The sequence below is a fragment of the Artemia sp. Qi Xiang Cuo genome, chromosome 14 (genome assembly GCF_049724085.1).
Source record: "Artemia sp. Qi Xiang Cuo chromosome 14, ASM4972408v1, whole genome shotgun sequence".
Classification (NCBI taxonomy): domain Eukaryota; kingdom Metazoa; phylum Arthropoda; class Branchiopoda; order Anostraca; family Artemiidae; genus Artemia; species Artemia sp. Qi Xiang Cuo.
Genome location: NC_142807.1, coordinates 45,254,144 through 45,262,917, shown reverse-complemented (window position 1 = coordinate 45,262,917; position 8,774 = coordinate 45,254,144). Strand labels below are relative to the sequence as shown.

At 36.2% G+C, this 8,774-nt stretch overlaps 1 long non-coding RNA gene across 3 annotated transcripts in view; it reads right to left on the bottom strand.

The window, feature by feature from the left end:
* The window catches only part of LOC148944516 (uncharacterized), a 368,975-nt gene that overhangs the window by 297,796 nt on the left and 62,405 nt on the right, over nucleotides 1-8,774 (bottom strand). The window lies entirely within an intron of this gene.

Sequence of the window (8,774 nt, the reverse complement as noted above, 5' to 3'; positions counted from 1 at the left end):
TCATTTAAATAAAAAACCTTTAAAACAATGGAGACCTTAATTGAATCCCTACCTCCCCACAACTGAATCTGATTCTCCAGAAGTGCACGAATTTTTTCTACATATGCATGTACAATTTCTATAGGGTCATAAACAAATTTCCCCCCCATTAGTGTATTAAAAGGGTCACCAAACGTTGCAGTGAAAACAACTATATTATTTAAAATTCTGTTGGACAGCTGAAAGTCTGGGAGAGTTGTTCCCCCCTCCCCCGCGGGGTTGTTTTCCCCGCCCCCCAGCGGGTCCACAAAAAATTGCGCATGCTATCCATCAGTTGGTTGTAGTGGGGTCGATAGGGTATAGGTGGTTTGTGGGTTCACAGTAAAATCATTTAAAATTTTTAGATTATTAGGGCTCAAGTCTAACTGATCAACTGTGCGAAAATCTACTTTTAAAAATTAATCAAAAAAATCATCAATATTAAAAGGTACTTCAATGCTATCGTCTCATAATGAATTGTCTTGAAACTCCAGTGGCGGTGTTAGAATTGGTTCTTCCTCTTCTTCACTGGACGGCGAATATGGGACCAATGCAATCTATAAATGAAAAAAATAGCTTATTTTCAAAGTGTTCAAATCATCCCTACTGTTTTTAAAATTTGGATTATTATTGCTTAATAACATTTGGTTAATTCAACTGAAGAAAATATAAGATATGACATAGAAGGCTACAATTTGGTCGTTTATTTTCAAAGTGTTAAAATTTTTTTTTCACGGCACTTTCCCAGAGTGCATCCCCGTGGCGCTTCTCGGGGCCCGTGGCGCGTTCCGCAACGCGTCCCTGACTCGTGGCGCATCCTTGTGGCACGTCCCTGACCCGTGGTGCGCTTCGGAGCCAGAGCACATCCAGTTGGAGTTTCTCGGGGCCCGCATCGCTTCCCGCGACGCTTCCCCGGCCCACCGGCTCCACGGGTCCCGGGCATTTACATAATGTCTCAAAAAAAGTTGAAATATTTCTAATTCCGTTCTACAGGTTCAGTGAACACAAGAGCTGTAAATTATGGAGGTTAGATGAACGAGTTTGAACTTCAAAATGTTGAGAATTGTTAAGTCACTTTCCCCATACACTTCTTATGCATTAAACCGCTATGTTTTGACATAAAGCACCCTGCGCGAGGTTATAAATAATTTTGGCATCTCCTTTCCCTGTTTTACATTAGCGGTTTTTAGTCAATCACGGTTTCAATGGCTTTTGCGTAATTCTGTGTTTTCTTAAATAGCGGATAACAATTTGTCTGTAAAATTAATATTTTAGGACATTGGAGTTATTTTATTCTATGTAAGAGCGAAACATGGCACGATAGAAATATTCAGTGTAAATTAGAACGACAATATGTGACAGATGGGATAATCTCTCTTTCAAAATTATGTGAAAAAGAGCATTCACGGAGTTTCAAAGGTACCTAAAAATATATGTGATAGCAATAGAGAAAATAGTAAAGATTAGAAAAAATAGCATTTTGAGTTTCAAAGGCAGTGATTATTAATAGAAATTACCTAAAAATATTCGCTTATGCGATAACAGCGAAGAAATAGCAAAGATTAGAAAAAGAGCGGTTTCTCTGCATAAAAAATTACATTTAGATATGTAATAGGGGTTAATATCTCACAGAGATATGTTTATATTGGGATTGAAAAAGACTGAAAAATGAATAAATAGATAGGTAGGAAAAAATGCTCACATTTGCATAATCCCTCTGAGCTTGGGTGCCGGATGGTCCAGGTAACGTGTGTTGGAGGGTGGACGGGGTGGCGTCGCTATGTTCTTGCGCGACTGGGCCGGGTCCAGGTAACGTGTGTTGGAGGGTGGACGGGGTGGCGTCGCTATGTTCTTGTGCGACTGGGCCGGGTCCAGGTAACGTGTGTTGGAGGGTGGATAGAGCGACGTCGCTATGTTCTTGTGCAACTGGGCCGGCTATTTCACGATCTTGCATAGCTTCGGCAGGGTTCACCATATTATAAGAAGCCGTCCACTCTCTCTTTAACTTAAACCCAGGCTGCATTGGGGCTGGCACTGATGGGGCTGTCTTGTCATCTCTGGCTTTCTTAGCGGGCGGCGGTGCCATACATTCTTCATAATTGGCCTTAAAAAGAAGAGAAAAAAGTTAGTATTGAAATAATTTGCCCCTTTTTTTACAGAAAGAAAGTTAGTACCCTCATCCATATAATTTTGTTTAGTTTATCACTAAGAAAGCACAACGTAAAAAATTTCGTGAAATATACTAATTGCATCCTTTTTTTTTGAATCTGAGAATTACGACTCACTGAACCATTCAAAAGCCGGGCTAGTTTGTATATTTACCCTACCCCCAGAAAAAACAGCCCACGGAAAATAACCCCCACGGAAAATATCCCTGATAAAAGACATGGAAAAATATCCCCCTTCCTCCACCGAAAGATATGGTAAAAATGCTATTCAATTTACGCATAATAAAGCAATGTATCTTTTTCTTAAACTCACCCCCTTACTTTTCACGCGAAGAAACAGTTTGTTTTCACCTTACAATGATGGCGATAGACTTGAGGCATGGCCCCCTCCCCCTTTCGCCTATGTCTTAAATATATTGTTAGATCTTAATTTGAAAATAACTAGATTTCGCTGGTTCTCCAAAAAGAAATTGTGTATGCCTGAGCTTAATTAGTGTTTTTATTTGACAGAAGAATAGTTCCTTTGACTTGACCGCGTGTGTAAGCCGGAAGGGGGTGAAAGCTAACTTTAGCCACACACTGGAGTCTTGTGTAAAAACAGAACGGCCTGTTCACTAAAAATCTACAGAAGTCAGCGGTCACTTTAGCTGGAACTATCGATAAAAAGAGTATTATGTCTATTGCAAGAATTAAAGTCGTAAGGAGTGGGGGGTTTAGATGGTTAAACAGAGCATATTTTATAGTCTTCTAACGACTATAAAGATAGCATAGTGGAGTTTGTATTAGAGTGGGAGGCGGGGGGGGGGATTTAGCTGGAAATATAGAGGGAAGGATAATTATTTCTTTATGCGAGAATTTGGGGTTGTAAAACAATGGTAGTGGGTGGGGGGATTTAGCTGGAAATATAGAGGGAAGGAATTTATTGAAATGTTATTTCTTTTTGAGAGAATTTGGGGTTGTAAAACAATGGGGGCGGGCGGGGGGATTTCGAAGGAAATATATAGGGAAGGAATTTATCGAAATGGTATTTCTTTTTGCGAGAATTTGGGATTGTAAAACACTGGTGGAGGGAGGGGGGACGTACCTGGAAATATAGAGTGAAGTAATTTATCGAAATGGTATTTCTTTATGCGAGAATTTGGGATAGTAAAACAATGGTAGAGGGAGGGGGGATTTAGCTGGAAATATATATGCAAGAAAATTATTGAAAGGATATTTCTTATAGAGAGAATTTGTGATTTTGAAACACTGTTGGAGGTAGGGGGGATTTAGCTGGAAATATATATTGAAGGAATTTATAGAAATTCTATTTCTTTTTGCGCGAAATTGGGATTGTAAAACAATGGTGGATGGGGTTAGGTTTTGAGGGTAAAAGAATATATTTTATGTTTTCAATTGATTATAATGATGTTTGTATGGTTTAGGGGGGGGGGGATGTTGGGTGTACTATAATAGAGTATAGGGTGACAACTGAAAAAAATTTTATTTTTAAAATAAAAATAATGAAAACATAACTTACATTGCTAATTGCGACTGCCGAGATTTCTAAAGAGTTAAATTTATCTATTGTTGTTTTCACAGCGTCAAAATACTTTCTGATAATTTAATCACATTGCATGCCCGTTATATACGAAATCTCAAGGGTGAATTGTTATGTAACGGGGAAACTATATGTAAGCAGGTCTCTGATTGGCTGAGAAGGAGGATGTATCCGACTCTCTGATTGGCTGAGAAGGAAACATGTGATCTAACTGTTTCCGGGAAAGTCATAACATTTGGCTTGAGAGCAACAACAAATACTATTTCTGGACACCATGACATTCACGATCGATTACACAATCAATTTCTCGGACATTCACTTCCCCCTCAAGTCCTAGATCAATAACTTTGTTCCCGTTAGAATTCAATGCGCATGTGCAACCTTCGCCCCGGAGCTATTACATACGGAAACAACAAATAAATCGACCTTGGAAAAAGAGGTCATTGACCCCATTAACCACGTGTTCTCCCTAATGACTCTATGCCCATATTTGGTGTACTGATCGGAGATACGTTCTTTTGATAACCGAATTTTGTACTGATCGCGCTGGTACCCCCCATTCTACTAACGAACTAGCGTTTTCAATTTACCGTAAACCGACTAATAACAACCGTTACTTGTCTTTCACATCAAATCATCCGATCCAGGTAAAAAGGGGTGTGGTTATTTCTTTAGTTGATAGGGTATTAAAATTAGCATCACCAGAATACACCAATTAGCATCACCAGAAAATATGCTTTCTCAAATAATTGAAAAAAGGAAAAAAAAAGTTGACGGAACCAAAAATATTAGAAGAAGATGGGTCAAATCAAGAAACAAATTACATAACTTTGCCTTTTATCCCAATATTATCACAAAAATTAAGAAGAGAATTAAAAAAACATTTTATCAATACAGCATTTAAATCACGACATAATATAAACTCGTTGTTAAATAAAGGGAAAGACAAGGTACCGAGAAATTTGCAAAAGGGAGTATACAAAATTCCATGCTCTTGTGGTAAATTTTATGTGGGAAGAACGCAACAGATTTTAGAAAATAGGCTACAGCAACACAAAATTGCCATAGATTGCGCTCTAAAACAAAACAAAACACCAGAAACGTTTGAGTCAGCTGTTGCAGAACATCTTTATAATTTTCCTCATCACAGTATTTTATTTGATCAAACAAAAATAGTAGATACGTCTGTAGGACTTTTACAAAGCTTCAGGGAAGTTATAGAAATAAAAAAGATAATATATGGGGGTATTAGTATCAATAGAGATGAAGGGGATTTTAGGATCAATTCGATTTATAATAGTTTAATTAAAAAGCAGGTAAAATTTTCAACCAGTACTATTTTTGATAAGCATACCACGCATTAAATACGTAGCCTAACCTAAGTACCTTCCCCCCCCCCCTTAAATCCTAAAAAACAATCGTTTAAATATTGTAACTCATTGAGAAACCACAGCTTTGCAGTCATTTATGTATAGGCTGTATAGCGGTCTCTTGAGAATAGCCTGTTTGACGGGTTTTTCGTGACTGGTTTCTTTTTACAATATATAGAAGTGTCTGCATAATGCACCAGTACCATATACATATATATATGTATATAACACACACACACACACACACTATATATATATATATATATATATATATATATATATATATATATATATATATATATATATATATATATATATATATATATATATATATATATATATATATATATATATATATATATATATTTATATATATATATACGGATACGAATGATGACCTTGCGGACAAAGGTCAGACTGGGTTAAATGCTGGGAAAGGTAAACGAACTGCAGCTAAGCTTGCAAGCAAACGAATCTGTTCAATTTATAATTCAAACATTGGGTGATGAACCTGTGAGATCTATTTAGGCGTTATGGGCCGGGGGTTAGCTGACCTTTTTGTTTTAGTTTAAGTATAAATATATTTTCATTTTTTGATAGATTTCCATTTATATTTTGTGAGAAGGCGTGTTCCAATCAATATAAGCATTCGATTTTGTTTATACGCCAGTAAATGGAATTGTTTATTTAATATGTGAGTTTTTTTTCCTATTTATTTATATTTTTTCTTTTGTTTGTTTAGTATGTTTTCTATGTTAATATAAGAAAATTTTTTCGTTTTTTTCCGTTGAGAAAGGCTCCCGGATGTGGGGCCGAAATATTCGGAGTATTTTTGTTTAATTAAGTGTTTTGTATTCACTGCTTTATAGAAATTAAAACCCATTTTTCTTTTTTAATTTTTTGTAAATGGAAAAGCAGTGTGGTCTAAGAAATTATTTACTAGTTGATTTCTAAGGATTGTTCTGAATTTCTTTATTGAAATTCTTTTCTTAGCATCTACATCTTTATTAGTTTCAACTTTTTAGTATACCCCAATGCTAAAGTATATTTTATGTTGACAACACCGCTCAAATGGTAGTTACGTATTATACAGAACACAGCCAAGAAGTAAAGCTAAGCCAAGTCTCATGATCACCTTTTCATCGTACCATATCCATAGATTGATACCAATGATGTTATTCCAAATTCATATTAAATTGCGTAAGAGTTACCATCCCCTTCGGGCTTACCTTAACTGGTAAGCAGTTTAAGTCTTTTTACCACTTTCATACAATCCAATTAAAAATATTAGCGAGCTCTGTTTCATCCCTATTATTCAATCACCAATTAAGATCATTCCGAGCAGAGCTATGCCAATGGAATATCTTTTTCGCAGATTGAGTTAGCATTACTCAAATAATACAACTTTTTGATATCTGTAATAATGTATGCACTCATTAAACCTAGCTATGAGTCCATTACACGCACAGCTTGGCTGTTAACCTCAGAAACGTGTCTGGTATGTGAATCTGTCTTTGTAACAGCAGAAAGTGGTCTGATGAGTCGGCTGAAACCAATATTTTACAGAAAGTCCATTAAACCTTTGAACACGTTATACCAAGGTCTTCAGTTATGGGTACTGACCCATAGAAAAACCTTTCCGTTAAGTCATGTTCCTTCTGTAGTACTAGATACATGTCTGTGGTAAGTCATATACCGTTGAAACTGCACACATATTCATGCCCCAGGCCTTCACTCTGCTGCGGTAATTGATAACATACTACTTATATTGCATCCTTTAACAATTTAGTTATGATTTTCCTGCGTTTACCGTTCAATTTGGCTTATTATATAACGCTTTTAGTTAGCTTTGTCTGTTTAAGCTAAAGATCAGGTATTTTAGTCGGTATTTCACCTACTTCCTGTGGTCAGCTCAAGCTGATTTTGTGTATGTCAATTTCTGACTATAATTAAATTTAAAAAAACAAGTTTTTTTTAAGTGAAAATAAGGAGCGACACTAAAACTTAAAACGAACAGAAATTATTCGGTGTATGAAAGGGGCTGACCGCTCCTCAACGCCTCGCTCTTTATGCTACAGTTTTTATTGTTTCAAAAAATAAATTTGTGTGACAGAATCAAACTTTAGCGTAAACAGCGAGGTGTTGAGGAAGGGACAGCCCATTTTATATACGGAATAATTTCCGTTCGTTTTAAGTCTTAATGCCGCTCCTTATTTTCCCTTAAACTAACTTGTTTTTTTATTTAATTTCTGAACGTTTTTGAATTAATACAGCTTTGATTTTGGCTCACCGTAAATGAATAATTAGAATGAAATTTGCATATTAGTTTTACTTGTTTTCGCTAAATGGCTTTCTCGAAGTTTTGTTCTGGCGTAACTTACGAATTAACTTACGTAACGAACTTCTATATTTGTATGTTACTATTACGTATATTAGGGAGTTTTTCCCTAGTCAATACCTCGCTCTTTACGTTAAGGTTCGAATTTTGTTTGAATCACAAACCCCTGAATCACAAAGGCCGATTAATTAGAATAGACAGCTCTTTTGAAAGTACTAAAAAAAACTTTAGCGCAAAGGGCAAGGTATTGACTAGGGGGCGGACCCCCTCATATACGTAATAGTTTTTGTTTTTTTAAGTTTTAATGTTGCTCCTTACTTTCAGTTGAAACATTTTTTTTCATTTAGTTTCTGATCGTTTTTTTAAATAAAGCTGGGAAATCTGGCGCCCCCTTTACAGAAATGTCCCTTCCCCCAAGGAAACATCCTCCATGGAAAGATCCTACACCGTAACCTCCTTCTCCGACCCTTTCCCCTACCAAAAAAAATTCTTCCTTGAACGTCTGTATACTTTCCATTTACCAATACTATATCTAAACAATGGGTAAAGTTCATAACTTGCAGCCCTTCCCCCGGGAACCCTGGTGGATTAAGTTATCCTCAGAGACATATGTATTAAATTTTCGACTATGCTGAACAAAATAACTATCTCAAAATTTTGATTGGGTGACTTCGGAAAAAAATGAGCGTGGGAGGCGGCCAAGTTGCCCTCCAATTTTTTTTGGTCACTTAAAAACGGCACTAGAACTTTTAATTTCCCTTCAGATGAGCTCTCTCACGATATTCTAGGATTACTGGATCGATACGATCACCCCTGGAAAAAAACAAACAAATAAACACGCATCCGTGATCATTCTTCTGGCAAAAAATACAAAATTCTAAATTTTTGCAGATAGGAGCTTGAAACTTCTATAGTAGGGTTCTCTGATACGCTGAATCTGATAGTGTGATTTTCATTAAAGTTCTATGACTTTTAGGGATTGTTTCCCACTTTTTTTCAAAAACATGGCAAATTTTCTCGTAACTGCTGATGGGTAAAATTAAACTTAGTGAAACTTACATATTTAAAATCAGCGTATAATTTTAATTCTATTGTTGTATCTATTGGCATCGATATTTCGATTTTTAGAGCTTTGGTTACTATTGAGCCGGGTCACTCCTTACTTACAGTTCGTTACCACGAACTGTTTGATATATGAATCAGTTATAACCAGTTAAGATCAATCAATTAATTCATATTTTTAACTAAAACCCTGTTTTGGTAGGCTTTTAGCCACTTCTGGGTTGACCCTGATTCCTCGTTGCTGTTAATGCGGCTGTTGATTTATAAAGAAAATTATA